Consider the following 16,894-nt stretch of genomic DNA (forward strand, 5'->3'; position numbering starts at 1 on the left):
CGAAGGAAAGTTCTGGACCCTCCCAGCCAGAGCAAACTGAGTCTTGCCCTCCCTCCCCTTCTCCACTCTCTCCAGTTTCCACGTCCTGAGAGGGAAGGTACTATTGGCCAACCCCAGGCCATTCCCTCTCAAGAGGCTTCTGAGAAAGGAGGGGTGGAGGACTCTGCCTGCTGCCAAGGTCAGGCAGGGGTCCCCCTAAATAGGGAGGGGCTGGAAGCAGGGCAGCCATGTTATCATAACTTCCCACTGTCGTCTCTCAAGGTCCATTTCTAATGCCACCACCTAAACCTAAGCCCCTTCTGATTCTCAGAGCATGTTTTGTTTGGTACCTTTCATAGTTAGCTTTATGTTATAGTTATTGTGGATGGCTCTGTTCCTTCCTCCAAGATTAAAAACTAATTTTATTTCTTCTGAATTGATTCTTAAGCCTTCTAAATAGAAATACACTCAGTATGTTTAATTGAATGGAGGGTAAGGTGGAAGGTCATGGAACAGCTGATGCGTTTACCATGTGCCAAACCATGATCCCATTTAGTCTTCACAACTCTGCATTTTGCTGTCTGAGGCCCAGGAGGCGGCGTGCCTGCAGCCACAGGCTTGCCGGCAGCTGTGGGCCTTCTCAGGGGGGCTCACAGCGCCCTCGACCTCACCTTGTGTTTTCCATGAGTCCAAGGAGAGGAGAGAGGGGGCTTGAATGGAACTGTGAAGGAAGAGGAAGGGACAGGAGGCAGAAATGAGTGCGACTACTGGTAAGTGGGGCCCAGGGGGAGAGCAGAGTGACTGGAGCTTGGAGCTGATGTGGGGGCAGGGGAGACAGAGAGACAGCGCAGGGTGCAGGGCTGAGTTCCAGAGGCCTTTGGAAGATAATCTTAGGATTTAATGCTGATGTGATTTTGGGGGAACGGGTTATGCTTTTTATCCTTTCAATACTTTATTATTGAAGACATTTTAATGGTAAAACAAACATGGACATACTAATGGAATAGAATGAAGAAACATACATTTTTATTTTTTTAAATACATTTATTGATTTCAGAGAGGAAGGGAGAGGGAGCGAGAGATAGAAACATCAAAGATGAGAGAATCATTGATTAGCTGCCTCCTGCATGCCCCTACTGGGGATCGAGCCCACAACCTGGGTATGTGCCCTTGACCGGAATTGAACCTGAGACCCTTCAGTCTGCAGGCCGACACCCTATCCACTGAGCCAAACCGGCTGGGGCAAGAAACATACACTTTTTAGATCAAACATCATCTTCGCCTGGACCCTGTGAACGGGACCTTATCTGGAAAAGGGGTCTCTGTGGATGTTACAAGGCCCCCTGGGGATGAGATCGATCGTTCTGGGTTTGGGGGCGCTCTAAAGGCAGCGTGTCCTTATAAGAGAGAAAGGGAGCGCACACACAGGGGACTGGGCCCCGTGAAGACAGAGGCAGAGATGGGGGTGATGCTGATATATGCCAAGGAGCCCCTGGAGCCCCAGGAGCTGGAGGAGGCTGGAAAGATGGTTCCCTAGAGCCTTTGGAGAGAGCGTGGGCCTGCTGGCACTGAGCTCAGACCTGGCAGCCGCTGGCCTCCAGAACTCATGTCTGTTTTAAGTCCTGCGGGCGGAGGTGACTTGTTAAGGTGGCCCCAGGAAATGAATATAGGCCTCTTAGGGCCCAGGTCCTCACCTTCCTGAAGTGCTGCTCAAGCCTTCTGCTGTCAGACACCCCGCAGAACTGTGTGGGTGGCGGGGAGGTACAAGCTAGAAGGAATTTTTAGAAAGTTCAGGATGATGCTGATATCCAGTATGAATTTGAGGGATGGAAGGGAGTAAGCTGACCAGGTGGAAGGCAGTGGGTACCAGAGCTTGGAGTCGAGTATGTGAGGTTCTGATTCTAGCACCTTCACTTACTGTTTCAGTTTTTTTTTTTTTTTTCATGTGTAAAATGAGGGCAATACTATTGTGTGTGTTACAGATGATATATGCAAAAAATTCAAGAGAGGGACATTATAAGCAATTACGTGAAAATTAGGGTGTGGCATCGGAGATGGAAAAGAGGCGCAAAGAGATGTTTACTGACCACTGAGTCAGAATCATAGAGATTTAGGTTGGGAGGGACTAGGGTCACCTAGAGCCCTGTCTGTCCTCACCGCACTGGGGGGAGCTTGGAGCGCGGGAGGAAGAAGGCAATTGTAATGAGGTTTCTCCCAGGAGCCGAGCTGCCTGGTGGACTCTTGCCCAAGCCTGAGACTCTGGGAGGAGGAACTAGTTTGGGAAGGAGATTAAGTTGCATTCTGAATGCGGTGAGTTTGAAGAGAAGATGAGTCAGGCAGAGGGACAGCAGGTAAGCTGGGAGCTCTCCAAGGCTACTGACCGGGGAGGTAATAACTGAACACCCAGACTAGAAGCAGACAGAATGTGATGAACTCTCTTAAAAGAAAAGATCAGAATGAAGACAAAGGGCAGTCTGCTTTGGGATATTGCTGTACGAGGCTGGGAGGACAACCCACCTTACAAAAACCAGAGACAGGCGGGCCAGAAACGTCGATAAGTGGGAGAATGACCAAGTTTCGGGAAGTACAGAAATGCCGCGTGCTTCAGGAAACGTCCTAGGACAAAGATGGAGAAAGAGACATTGGGTTTTAGAAAGAAAATGTTTTTGGCGACTTTACAAAGAATCAGAGAAGGAAAAAGAGTTGTGAAAGTTTACAAAGCAGACAAGTTAGAAACTGGGGCCAGGTTGTTACACCTATTTTGAATGAACTAATTTAAAATTTGGGCCAAACCAGTGACTATACTCTGCTTTCCTTCTCAGTAGGTAAGGTTTTCACAAAAGGATGGGCTGACGTAGCTTCTTTCCCGAGGTCAGAGAAGGAGGTGGCCCCCTCCCTGACCTCAGCTTAGACCCATCCCCGCTCGGAACAATGCGCCTCCTTCCAGCTAGTGACTGAGTGCTCCCTCCTGCCAGGGAGGTGCCCGGGACTTACCTAGGGCCACGTCAACACTGTCTCCCTCTAAGGTGTCAGGTAGGTAAGACGCACCTGTGCAGGCTCCACAGCCGAAGAAGCAGATGGTGCAGCACCGGGCTGCGACCTGGCAGTCCTACTGGCTCTAGCTACCCTCCTGTGGTACTTCCTTTTAGGAACCAGGCAGTGATGCCAGCGATGCTGTGATGTCACCCGGGAGGTTATTATTGCCTTAATAATAAGGAGAAGCCAGGAACCCAAGAAAGAACCTCATTCACATGCACCCAGGCTCCTCCTCCAGGAAACCAGAGCCATCTGAATGGCAGGATGTCCTTCTGGGAAGCCATGTGGGAAGGCGACTGGAGAAGGGACATCTGGAGGCACAGGGCTGTGAGAGGGGCTGTCTTTCCCCTTCCTCCCGGGGTGAATATGCCAAGTTCGTTTACAGCTCGGGGGCCCGGCCAGCCCCGCTACCAGGGACGGCAGTGGCGACACCTCCTCGCAGGACCCTGACCCTGGTGCCGCTGGAGCCAGAGGGACCCCGGGAGGCGGGAGGCCGGGTCTCTCCCCCTCTGCACAAGTGCTTCCGACGAGGCCCTAACGAAGTGTCTGGTTGGGAAAGTAAACAGAGAGAAGACAAGTAAACAAAGATGCCCACAGGCAATTACGGGGAGGAAGTCATCTCCGGGTGCAAGTCGCTCCGCGGAGGGACAGCAGGCCTGCTTTGCTCAGCGCCCCGGGAACACTTCCGGGAGGGGGGCGCCCAACAACTTGGAGCTTGGCGAGGAGAGACCCCGACGGACGGACGGGGGGGCGGGGGCGGGAGGACCACCGCCGGCCGCCGGGCTGTGCTTTCTTTCCTCTCCCGCCCCCGCCCCGCGCAAGTCGCTCCAGGAACGGGGACCCTCCCTCCCCAGGCTCGGCCCCGCGCTGACCCGGCGGCCGCGCGCCCCGAGCGCAGGCCCGTCCTGGCGCCCGGAGCCGCCTGCGCGCCCCCAGGTGGGTCTGGGCCGCCCCCGGCGCGCGGCCGCCGGCCCGGGGCGGGGTCTCGGCGGCGGGAGGAGCGGCGGGAGGAGGAGGAGCTCCGAGGGGCGGGCGCCGCGCGGGGGAGGGGTCGCCGCCGCCACCGCCGCCGCCGCCGCCGCCGCCGGGATCGTCAGGCCGGAGCCGCGGGCCGAGCGGGCGGCGGGAGGCTGGGCGGCGGAGGCTCGCGGCGCCCGGGCCGGCGGGGTCCGGCCGGGCCGGCAGCGTCCGCCGAGCGGCGGGAAGAGGGAGCGGCGCAGACAAAGAGCGGCGCCTGGGCGGGCGCGGCCGCCACCCGGGACCCGCGCCGCTGCCCTCCGGCCTCGGCGCGCGGCGAGGTAAGCGCGGCCGGCGGGCGGCGGGCGGGGGCTGCAAACTTGGGCCGCTCGGCGGAGTTGGAGCGCGGCCGGCTGGCGAGCGGCGGGGCGGGGCGCCTCGGGCGGGCCTGGGGGACCGATCTCCCCGCGCCCCTCCGTGCCCTCGGCACCGCCGCGGCCTGGCCCCGGGGCCGCGGGCTGCTGGCACCTCCCGACTCCGCACCTTCCCCCTGCGGCCCGCGGCCCACCCTCCGGGGCGGGGGCGCCGCCAAGGGCGAGGATGGAGGCCGGGGCCTGGGCGGCGGGTTCCCGGGACCGGGGACCCCCGGGCGCGCGGGCAGCGCCGGGCCTGCGGGCTGGCGGCGGCCCGGAGCCGGGGGCCTGGCGGGACCGTGCCGGGGCCGGGGGCGCGGGGCGCGTGTTCTCCGGAAGAACCGCCGGCGCCGCGGGCCCAGCGCCGGGACGGGGAGGCCGAGCGCGGCCCGCGGAACTTGCGGCGCCGGGGGTGGGGGTGGGGGGTGTGGGGGGTGAGGGAGTCGGGGGGTGGGGGCTGCTGCCCAGCGCGAAGGGGCTCGGGCGCTGCGCGCTGCCCCCATGCGCAGGCTCAGCCCAGAACAAAGTTTCTCATTGAGCCCTGCCCTCGCGCTTTATCCTGGGCCATCTCACCTCCGAGTGGTTCTGGGAGAAACTGGTGACTTTTAAGACATTCACTGCAACTCCCGGTGAGAGCAGCTCGCGTGACATTGGAGGGGGGAGGGGGTTAATTTGCAAAACGCTTGAATTTGTAGACAAAAAGCGATCGCATTGGAGCCTCTGCGAGGGATGCCGGGGGTCACCGGCGGGTGAACCTCAGGTGTCTGACTTCCTTGTAACACCTGCAGGGACAAAGCGGGAGCCTGTGCGGAGTCGGCGCCTGTCTCTTTAAGACACTTCAGCGGGCAGCTCCCCCTGATTTGGCTTGTTTAGTTTGCTAACAGGTTGGGGTGAGCGGGAGTGCCGGGCGGAGGAGCCTAGCCTCTGGTGCAGGCCTTGACCCAAAAGGAAACGACCGAGGGCGGCCCGTGGGCGTGGCTGGGGGGGGGGGGGCGCCCAGATCGCCCAGGTCGCCCAGGTAGGGGAGGCCCTTCCTGGTCCCGGGCCAGCCTGGCTCCTCCCCTGCTTCTCAGAAGGGATGTTGGCACAAAGGGGAGTAACTTGGGGTGTCCTCATAGCACGGCATTTGGTGTCCTTATCAAACCTTACAATGACTGAAAATAAAATTCACCCGGGTTGCTGTAACTTATCACAACAGATCTAAACTTGACTCCTGAACACGCCCTGTGTTCCTGGTGAGCGGGTAAGTTAGTAACAATGCAGGCACCTGTGGCCGTGTGTGCAGGCAGCGGACATGTGGGAGAGAGGGACTTAACTGTGGAGACTGGGCGGGAGGTGCAGTTTTTAGGTCTTTGGAAGGGATTTCCCAGGAACAGGTGCTGGTTGCTGAAGGAGTGGCTACCAGGGGAAGTCCCGCCTCACAGTTTCTCTCCCGGAGGTTGCTTAGGTGTGGTTGTGATGGAAGAAAGTGGTGAGATGCGAGTGGTCTTCTGGCTGCAGCTTGAGGCCGAAGTGGCGAACTTTAAGCTGTGGGAGCTTCTGGAGGCGCTGCCGGGCCCCGGCTCTCAGCTGCCACGTCCACGCTCTCCAGGACTGAGCATGGGGCAGAGGATGAAATTGGTGGCCCGTCGCCACCCTGAGAGTTGACTGCTGCCTCGCACCTGCTGCTCCCTGTGGAGGAGCTGGGCGGGGCTGGGTTAAGGTGCATTCCAGGGAGCTGTGCTCAGTGTTCAGGCTTTGAGTTCTGCTTTATTACATGCTACACACTTCCATTCTCTCCATCCTGCTCCCGTGGCCCCCGCCACATTCCCAGCCTCTGTCATGTGCATTGGGGGATTACCAGGGTTTTCCAGCTAACACACCGTCTTTGAGAAATGTGCTAACATCCGCATTAAATACACCAGAAACCTTGCATGTGTGCAAACTGGATAACCTTTTAAAATACCCTAAAGACTCCCTGACGGCCCGGAATGGCCTGCACCCCTGGCGAGGTGAGGCTGTCCCGGGACACACCTGCTCTGAGCTGCCCAGACTACCGTGCAGTGTGCGCTGGGGGCCGGGGCGGTGGACACCATCTCTGCCTTAAGAAGTGAGGCTGACCGGTTGAAAAGCTGGAGCTTGCCTGCTGGGACTGGGAGGGCAGTGGACAATGTTTGGGAAAACTGCTAAGCTAACTTTTTTTCACAAATGAACTGGAAACTCCCCAGAACTTACCCGAGAGGCTTAGGAAATTAGTTTTCCCATGGGGAGGGATTGCAAATGGGGCTTCCAAATTGTTTCTCTTTCCTTCCATGAGTGATGGAAACCCTTCAAGGGGTTTTCAAAGGGCCGAAGCTAAAAATGATGTCATGCAGCATGTCGTTGAGTGCTCAAGTTAAGGCAACTTAAAAGGAGGTCAAGACAGGCTTTGAACGGGTTATCAAAAGTATGCAGCTGAAGTAAAAATAGTTTCCTATTTCTTTAGGCCACTTTAGTAAAGCAGTTTAAAGAATTGGATTGGCTCGGCCCTTATGGCTCAGTGGTTGATCGTTGACCCATGCACCAAGAGGTCTCGGGTTCGATTCCCGGGCAGGGCATGTGCCCTGGTTGCGGGTTTAACCCCCAGAAGTGAGTGTGCAGGAGGCAGCTGATAATTGTTTCTCATGGATGTTTCTATCTCTCCCTTCCTCTCTTTCTAAAAAATCAATAAAAATGTTTTTAAAAAAGTAGATTTTTTTTCTTTTCCTGCATTTCACTTTGAGCAGATCCTGAAGTATGTATATTATGAAGGTATAATCAACATTAGTAAGTTATACCCTCCCCCAACACGCAAACGCTTCTCTGGCACAGTCTGCCCTAAGGTTTCTTTGGGGTTGAGCCTTACACACATGGATTTCCAACGAATGCAGGTTGAACGGACGAAGAGTAAATTCTGAGCCTGTTGAGTTCGTAGGGCTCACCCCGCCGAGAAGGAGTAACACGCGATTTCCAAAACCCTTGACTCTACTCAGAACCTCTCTGACGTGGTGCAGGTCTGTCCCCCGGATAGCCAGGCAGTGGGAGAATTTGGTCTGGTGGCCTCTCTATTTGGTAAATCCTCTGTCCAACGAGTCACTTATAGTCCTTAAGCTAAATTTAAAACAACAACAACAGGCAAATGAACAAAAGGAAAACAAAGCAAACCCAACTGAATAACCAGCTGGCGGGTTTGCTAAATACTTTTCAGTAGGTGGTCTGTCTGTCGTGGCGTGGCGTGGACTGAGACTCCGGGCCAAGCGTTGCCACCCGGGCCTGGCACCTTACTTCATTCTGCCATTTGTGTTTTTAATGTTTTTAAGAAAAGAAGCTTCAAGTGCACTCAGAATTTAAGTATTGCAATTTACTTTTGAGATTGTTTTGGAAAATGGGATGGTTTTGTTGGCCAGTGGTTAGTGAAGATCTAAAATGCCATAGATAAAAATTAAAGGCACTAATGCTTTATGGTAATTTGTAGTTTGCAAGTTGCTTTTTTTCACATACGCCACCATATTTAATATTTGAAGTAACGTGGTAGCATGGGCTCCAGCTCCAGCCTGCCAGCCGGTGATACAGGGGCAGGGCCAAGGATGGCGGATCTTGAACCCGGTGTACGTCCTTCGCGCCCGGTGAAGCGGGCAGCAGATAAGGCGCACCACAGCGGTGTGGCAGAGTGGTTCCGAGGCTGCGGACCTGCTGGCGGGCGCTGATGGAGCCCAGCGGTGTGGACCTCCCGCACTGCCTGTTGGAGATGTGAGCAGATGTTGCTGGCAGCTGGTTCTGCATGTGAGTTGACGGTGAAGATGAGCTGTTTCAGGGGAGCCGACAGGAGCAGTGCCAGAACTGTCCCTGCTTCCTCCTGTCAGCGTGCATGTTGGTGGGCTGGGGCGCCTTCACGGAACGCCACACATGGGAGGAAATGGTCACAGTTCTGGAGGCTGCAGAGTCCAAGGTCAGGGTGCTGGCGGGTTCGGCTCTTGGTGAGTCTCTGTTCCTGGCTTGTACACGGCGTCTTCTTGCTGTGTCCTCACAGGCACTTTCTTCCGCAGTGTAATGCCTCTTCCTCTTATAGGGACACCAGTCCTCTGGGACGAGAGCCCCACCTTGACTGTACTCCTTTGAAGGCCTGTCTCCAAATACAGTTACATTGGGGGTTAGGGCCTCAACATAGGAATATTGGGGGGACAGTTCAGTTCATAACAGTGTGTAACTTTGTGCTCAAAAACAAGGCTGTTATTTTAGGAAGTCCTATTGCTTCCTTCACCCAGGTCTGACTGCGTATTTCAGGGCACCTGCTGGGGGTGGTGACGGAGCAGTGGGGTGAGGATGGAATGGCAGCTCCCAGCTAGTCAGAGAACCTCAACGTAGGGAGGGTGCCCTGGCATTGGCTTCCGCACTATGGTCAGGTTTTAAGTGGCATGATGGAGACAGAACAACGTTGACATAATTCCTCCGTGTGTGTAGGTTCATCCACAGGCACTTATTTTGGATTAGGGCAGTGGTCGGCAAACTGCGGCCCGTGAGCCACATGCGGCTCTATGGCCCCTTGAGTGTGGCTCTTCCACAAAATACCGACTTCTGCGCATGGGCCACGAAGTTTCGATCACACTGTACGTGCGCGCCCGCATGTGGTATTTTGTGGAAGAGCCACACTCAAGGGGCCAAAGAGCTGCATGTGGCTCGCGAGCCGCGGTTTGCCGACCACGGGATTAGGGTCATGATAAAACAGATCTATAGGAAGTGTGGGCTTTGTATGGAAGTGAAGTGTGTCCTGGTCCCGAATGAAGAGAGCAGAGTGAGGGAGGGCTGGTGCGGCCTGGGGCAGAGCGGCCGCTCTGGCCCGCTGGGCTTGGCCCGCAGTCTGCCCAGGGAGCAGGTGGTTCTGCGGGGGGCGTGCGGGACGTGCCGGGGAGGGAGCACCCTGAGCAGTGCTTGAATGTCACAGAGGGTGGCATAGGCCTGGAATGCGGTGTGACGGCCGCTCTCGGCCCCACTCTGCATGTTCACTCATGACTCGGGCGTCAGTCACACGAATTATCCAACTTGTTACTGATCATGTCCACCTGAAAGTCTGATGTCACATCTTCTGACTTGCCTGTCTTCTCAGTTAATGTCCCATCGTCGACTCAGCTCAGTCAGCCTTGAATTCTCCCCCACCTCCCACATCTACATCGCGTTGATTTTGCCTCCGGAAGATCTCTTATGTGATATGTCAGCCCTGCTCTTGCTGATCCATTCTGCTCACCGCACCCCAGTACTCCAGTCTGGCCGTCGTCCACAGTGATGGCTCTCCGTGCCCATAGATCAGTGTCCTGAGCCCTCAGCCTCTGAGTATACACTGAGCCACTGCAGTCAGCGCGGCCACGCACCAAACAACAGTTTGCTAACTGTGATAACAAAATGCCAAAGTTTATAGTCAATTTATTTTGGAAGATTCCTGTACATTGGGGCTGATTCAGTGTTTACCTGACACATCCGCAGCTCTGCCCCTCGGTGCTGTGAACTCCTGCCCCCCCACCCCCACCCCGCCTGGGAGGGGCGCGGCGTGCAGAGCGCGCTGTGTGCGCTGGTTCAGGGGAGGGCCCCTGCTAGGGCCTTCGCACTGCTGGTCGTCACCAGCAGTGTGAGCCACAAAGGTGACTCAGATGCAATTCTAAATGTTCTAGGACCCACATTAAAAATGTAAAAAGAAGCAAAATCGATCTTCACAATATATTTTATTTTACCCAATAGCTCTAAAATATTTTTATTTCTACATGTAATCATGTAGAATATTATCAGTGGGATAATTCACGATGTTCACTTGTGTGGGGTTTTGAAACGGCGTGTGTTCCACATTTACTGCACACCACCCTCCCTCTGCTCGCGCTGGGGTAGGGAGCCAGGGGAGCTGGTGCTGCTACCCCGGCAATTGCAGGTCTGTACACTTTACATGATTCATTTAATCTGTATTTTCCAAAGTTTGAGACAGTTAAACAGGCGTAGTGGAAACAACTTAGTGGGCAAGGTATAATTATGTAGTTGTGAAGAATGATGTAATATTTCACACACTCAACAATTTTAGAGTACTAAAATCAGATATGGTTATATATGATGAAAATACTTTGTACATTTTAGAAACATTTTAAAATGTGTTCTGAATTCTAGAGGTCAAATTACCAATGTAAAATAACTCTTTTGGGTGTTGGTATTCAATATATTTCTGAAATATGTTAAGTACTTAGTTTATAAGTACAAAAGCTACCATCGTATTTTCTTTAGTGATCATTAACTTTTCCCCGAACACACACTCATAGCACACATTGTAAATACTGCTCTGAGCATTGTACACCGAGTAGTAACTCATTGAATCCTCTCAAATATTTAGTGTGGTTGTTTCTGTGTTTATCTCTACTGATCAGGATCTGGAAGAGACATAGCAGGTTACTTGCCTAAGTCACATAGCCAGAAGGTGACGTAGCAGATCTGTAACTCGGACCATCTGACTGCTGCGTCCCCTTTCACCACTAGCTAGCCACCGTCTCCTCACTGGGCTGCGTGTGAAAACACCTAAACAGCCATAAACTCTCACTGTGGTGCAGGACTTGGGAGATGTGGATGGGGAAGTCCATCAGGAGCGGAACCCCTGCCGGCAGCCCTGTGGTGGAGGGAGCCTGGCCTCTGGAGGACATGAGGGATGTGAAGCTGCCGGGCCCTGGCGGGCTGCGTGGAGGGTCACAGGAGCATCGCGGGCACCATCAGCCGCGGGCTGCTCTCTCCCAGCCCCTCCCTCCTGCCCAGCCTCAGCAGTGGCCCTCACAGGGGCGAGCTTGCCAGCTCTGCCGTGGGTGTCCGCACCCCTGGAGGCCTCTGTACCCCCAGGGTGCGACGCAGAGGTCTGGAGTGGGGCCTGGGACTTTGTTTCTGTGACATTGTCAGGTGATCTGTGTGGGGCGGGCACCGCCCATGGAGAGCTGCTGCTGACCGATTTGCATGATGGCGGGAGCGGAGAGGCTTTCTGGTTTGTAGTAACAGCATTTCATTTGGGAATGGCCTGTGCAGGCGCCGTCACTTGGTCTGCGTGCTGTGCCCCTTCATAAAGGCCCTGAGATGGCCCCCCTCCACTGGGCCCGAGGGAGCAGGAGCGTGTGTGGGAGACCCTCTGGGAGGCCGTTTGTGGCTGCAGCTAGTTTTTTCTTTATGATTAACTGTTAGTAAAGTGAAGGTGGTGCGTGTGGAAAACCTGGGGCCAGCACACTGCCCCTTTCCTGTGCTCCGACGACGCCTGGAATGGCCTGGCAAACATGGCTCTCCGGTCACGAGAGAGGCCGGCAGCTCTCGCCTGGACTTGGGGAGATTGCTGTTCAAGGTTCCCAGGGGCCCTGCGACCCGTGGCTGCCGATCCAGGGGGGTTTTGCCTGGCCCTCCCCTTCTGTGCTTGGGAGATAGATCCCTGTGGCCATCGCAGCCCTCGGCACCTTCCCCCAGAGCAAATGGACCGGGACACAAGGAGAGCTGTCTCTGTTGGGGGCGCCTGCTGGCGGCCTGGGTCTCCGGGACCGTGGTTTTCTGACGGGCTGCCACGTGGGCGGCTTCTCTCAGTCTACAGGCTTCGAGTTGCAGCTGCTTGTCATGTGGCCACGTGCGGATGTTCCAGGAGGGGCAGCAGCAAAGATTTATTTACATCAATAAGCGTCCTAATTCCCTCAGCAAAGGTGGGGCAGCCTGCTAGTGAGAAGCGTGAGAAAACGGCGAGGTCCTAGTGAAATGCCTACAAAGGCGCCAGTGGCCGCCAGTGGCCACATTGATTTTTCTTCAAGGATGTGCTGCCGTTTAATATCTGAGGAATGTCGGCCGAGTATTTAAGGATGTCTGAGTGGTGTCACCTATGGGGCTGGCTGTGGAAGAGGAGCTCCGTCCTCTCGCAGCGCAGCGTGCTCACCTGCAGGTGGTCACCTCGGAAGCTGTATCCGGCCCCCAGCTGTGCTCCGGGGCGGCGGGTGGGATAAACAGGCTCTCTCGTTGCTCTGTGTGGTGGGTGCGGTTGGGGACACGACGTAAAGGCTGAGCTGCTGGAGTATTTGTAAGAGCAAGAAGTAGCCGGGCTCAGGCAGTTACTTCAGACACAGCTTCAGGAAATGTGGTACAGGTGAATGGCGAATTTTCTTCAACCTTTTTTTAGGAAACGTATTTAGGAGCAGAATCTGGCGAGACAGATATAAAAACAGTTGTCTTTGGGGTCTCCCCTCTGGGTTGCACATTTGCATGTGGCTCACTCACTGTGCTCCCCCACCCCCATTCTCCGTCTGTCTTCATTACCTGCACGCACATGGCTTTCCCGGCCCATGTTTTGGCCTTCTCTGGACCTCCCTAGCTTGTATTTAGTTCTCCTTTCGTGATTGAACCATCTGTCTTACTTAAGTCCCATCTCGTAGTTTCCTTAGTAGGTCTGTTTTACATGGTCCAGTAGGTATGACCCAGCAGGGACTATAAAGAAACGGTGCCATTGTTCTCGACGGGAGGGGGAGGGGATAGGACGCTCTGCTGTGGGGCTTGTCATTGCGGCGCGCCTGGATGGGCCATCATAGCAGATGCAGGCCCACGTGTTTAATACGCTGCTACTGAAGCCTGAGCATGCCGTGGGCCTACAGCACGCCACTGGTCGCGAAGGCTGGGTCCACCTTCCAAAAGGTACAAGCAGGTTCTCTTTTCCTCAGTGTCTCAGGCGGTGAGGGTGACGTCGCGGGGAGAAGATGTTTTCAGCATACTGCTCGCTAATACATGCGCATTCCCATTTATTTTTGGATCTTACTAGCTGTTAGGCTTGGATTAAGGAATAAAATTAATTCTCCTTTACAAATACAAGAATACCTTTTTAAATGTTAACATGTTTAAAAAGTTCATTGGGACTTGAACCTCCACTTCTGTATATAGATTAGTGGTTCTCAACTGGGGGCAGTTTTGCCCTCATGGACTCTTAGCAGTGTCTGGAGACCGTTTCTGATGGCCGTGGCGGGATGCTCCGGGCTCCCGGGGGCAGGCCGTCCCACAACGCACAGGACTGCCCTCAGTAGGCCGTTGCCTGGCCCCAGATGGCACTGCTTTAGCCCCCCGATGTACTCGATGCTGCTCTGCTCCGAGTAAGCGTTTAAGTCAGTGGTGCTTGTGTGCTCCCACACATGGCCCTTTGGAGATGATTTTTGTTCCCGTTTTTATAAACATGGAAAATAAAACCCATTTAGAGAGCTAAACTCTATTTACTTAGCGTCTCTGCAGTTGAATGTGTAAGGGGAGACACTAACATAACTGACTTAACCATGGTTGATCTGGAATACTGTTAGTGATAAGGAATGTTACACGTTTTTTATTTTCTGCTTCCTATTTGGATGATATAAGCATGTAATGTTGATTTGTAGGGAACATCTGACTATCTGGCGGAACCATCCTAAGAACCCATTTCCCTTAGAATGTCCACTTACAACATGGGTGGGGACATCTGGGTCCAGGGCTGTGTACGGCCTGCGAGATCATGTTAATTAAATGTTTGACCAAATACGCAGGCTGATTTTTAAGCTGATGATTTCCTATGGCCCACAAGTGATATCCAATGGCCCTGGGCAGAAAAAGGTTCCCACCCCTGGTTCACAAGGAAGTAAGGGGGTCCTTTATCCATTGCTTTTAATAAGTAATTGATTTTCAGAGCTTGGTCTAATCAAAGGCCTCTGTTTACGTAGCATAGAAACCTTACAACGGTGATTGTCTATAGAAAACATTGTTATGATTGAAGTTCAGGGGTCGAGGCTCAGCCTGATTACCATGGAGTGGTCACATCTGTTACCTTTCAGTGTGTTTCCTTCTTGGTATAGTTCTAAGAAGGAAGCTCCTCAGAGGAGAGAGAACAAAAATACCACGAGTTAGACTCTTGCCAGGGAAAAGGGGAAGGAAAATGGTGACTTGGCTGCTTGTCTCACTCCCAGCGTCTAGGTTAGCGGAGCTGCTTACTAGAACGGGAGGCTGCGTCCGCACTGCTCTGTAAGCCAGTGCTCACCTGGTGAGGTCCCCAGGCTGCACGTGAGGGTGAGGTCCAGCAGCCTGCATGTGCGGATGGGGTCCCCAGCCTGGACGTGCAGATGGGGTCCCCAGCCTGGATGTGCGGATGGGGTCCAGCAGCCTGGATGTGCGGATGGGGTCCCCAGCCTGGATGTGAGGATGGGGTCCAGCAGCCTGCATGTGAGGATGGGCTCCCCGACTGCGAGAGGGTGCAGGCTGGGCTGAGGGACCCCCGAGTGCATGAATTTTGTGCACTGGGCCTCTAGTAAAAATATACAACCCAAAAGTAAGGCACTATAGTCATAAACATTAAAAAGGGCGTCGTTCTAATGTTTTAAAAGACCTGTGGTTGCTCTGCCACTGTTTAAACCCAAACTGTGCCACTCTTCCTTAACTTTGGGGTGCCAGCCACTGAGACCCACTGTGCCAGGTGCTGTGGAAATACCACCAAAGACCTGCTCAGGGAGCTTGGAAACCAGTGTGGAGACAGACTTTACAGGTTCACAGTCAGCTCTGATCTCGACTAAGCAGGGTACAAAATGACTATGGCTCCCCATGCCCAGCCCCCAAGGCCAGGTAAAACTTATTTCAGGAATCCTAAAGAAGGGCGGTATTTTCCTCAGGAGCGTTAGGAGCTGCTCGGTGTCCAGGCAGCCCCGGAAAGAGTGGTATGCCGCCGAGCAGAAATGGTCCGTTTGCTGGTTGCCAACCTCTTTGGCCACCTGGGCCAGTGCCCTGTTCTCTTCCTGGGCGAGGGCCATGCTGTCCGTTTGCTTAGGATGAGCACTTGATTTTGGAGTCAACTGGTCCATAATTTTAAGATAATGTAAACTCTTACTTTAGTAGTTTATTTGCTTAAAAAATTAGTAATACTCCTTGTTGGTTCTCTTAATGGAACTATGGCTTAAGTAGATACCAATACTTCTTTATTCCCCCTTTTACATTGATAATGGCATAAATGTGTTGTGCCTTTACATTTTAATCTAAAAATGGTTTATTTTGTTAAATGACTACTTTGCCTGGATTAGTAACAAATATTGTAAATCAATCCTGTCCAGACATTTTACAGTTCTGTTTTTTATCCCACTGATCATCTAGTTTGAAGTATTTCCCTTAGTTTCCATTGGATCTTACACTGTTTCTTAACTTTATTATAAATGTTCTGTTTTGTACATTTTTAATGCAGTGTTTTGAATTGTTAACTTCCGCTCCATTGAGTACCCTGATCATTGTGCATTATGACAGCAGCTTGGTCCAAAACTGTGTTCAGTTCAGCTCTGCGTAGAGCGTGGGGATGGCCGACGCTGGAGCTCAGGCGGTCAGATCGTAGTTGGTGGCTTGCCCTCCACCTCACACTGCCCTCCATTCACCGCCTTTACCTTTGCTGACGTGGATTAGTGTAAAGTCGTTTTAGTGATATGCTGTAATTAAATTGTGATGCACAGTCATCACTGCTTAGTGTTCAAATTAACTTAACTTGAGAATAATGAGAACTGAATATGAGTTTTGTGATGCAGTTTTAAAGGTTGATTGGAATTTATTGATCCCTGGCTCTCAGGGATCTGGCAGGAGAGAATTTAATGTGGGTTAAGGAAGCTTGTGTGGGGTCTCATTCAGGGGAACACGATTTCCTTCCTATTGATAAGCTCACGGATGTTTATGGTTTTATATGTGAAGTACACACAATGTGTTCTCTGAAGAACAGCAGAAACTGTTCTGTGTCAGCCATGTAACCTTACTCTGTTGTGTTAAGCGAATCAGTAAGTGTTTATCGCCTTTTGTTGAATAGTTTTTACTTACTTTTCCGAAGTACAGTTCTTAAATGTGGAAAGCCATCCATGTTAGACTTTGCATGTAAGTATTTATGTATAGTACATGCATATTTTTTTTAAAATATATTTTTATTGATTTTTTACAGAGAGGAAGGGAGAGAGATAGAGAGTTAGAAACATCGATGAGAGAGAAATATCAATCAGCTGCCTCCTGCACATCTCCTACTGGGGATGTGCCCGCAACCCAGGTACATGCCCTTGACCGGAATCGAACCTGGGACCTTTCAGTCCGCAAGCCGACGCTCTATCCACTGAGCCAAACCGGTTTCGGCTAGTACATGCATATTTTAAAGAAACTTTCAATTTTAGAACAGTTTTAGATTTATAGACAAATTTCAGCGTGAGTATTGAGAGCCCTCATCTCCCCAGCGCTCACTTCCCCCGTCGTTGGCATGCACGTTGCAGTGGTACATTGGGCACAGCGCAGTTTGTTAACTACGGTCCTCGCTTTATTTGGCTTTTCTTCATTTTTGTCTGATGTCTTTTTCTTCCCGGGACCCAATCCAGGACACCACATTACACTGGTCACCCCGTGGCTCCCCTTGGCCGGGACAGCCTCAGACTTCCCTGTGTGGATGACCTTTACAGTTTCGAGGAATGCCAGCCAGGCATCCTGTGGAATGTTCCTGTGGGGATTTGTCTGATGTTTTCCTC

General features: G+C 53.1%; 1 protein-coding gene across 3 annotated transcripts in view; it reads left to right on the forward strand.

The window, feature by feature from the left end:
• Nucleotides 1–4,041: 4,041 nt before the first annotated feature.
• Nucleotides 4,042–16,894, forward strand: part of NCK2 (NCK adaptor protein 2) — a 145,538-nt gene continuing 132,685 nt past the window's right edge. The window contains exon 1 of one of the 3 annotated variants that reach the window (XM_059658950.1): nucleotides 4,042–4,313. The gene's annotated coding sequence lies outside the window, so the exon portion shown is untranslated. The remainder of the gene's footprint in view (nucleotides 4,314–16,894) is intronic. The other 2 variants (XM_059658949.1, XM_059658948.1) reach the window with 2 other exon arrangements.

Source organism: Myotis daubentonii, chromosome 12 (assembly GCF_963259705.1).
Source record: "Myotis daubentonii chromosome 12, mMyoDau2.1, whole genome shotgun sequence".
NCBI classification, from domain to species: domain Eukaryota; kingdom Metazoa; phylum Chordata; class Mammalia; order Chiroptera; family Vespertilionidae; genus Myotis; species Myotis daubentonii.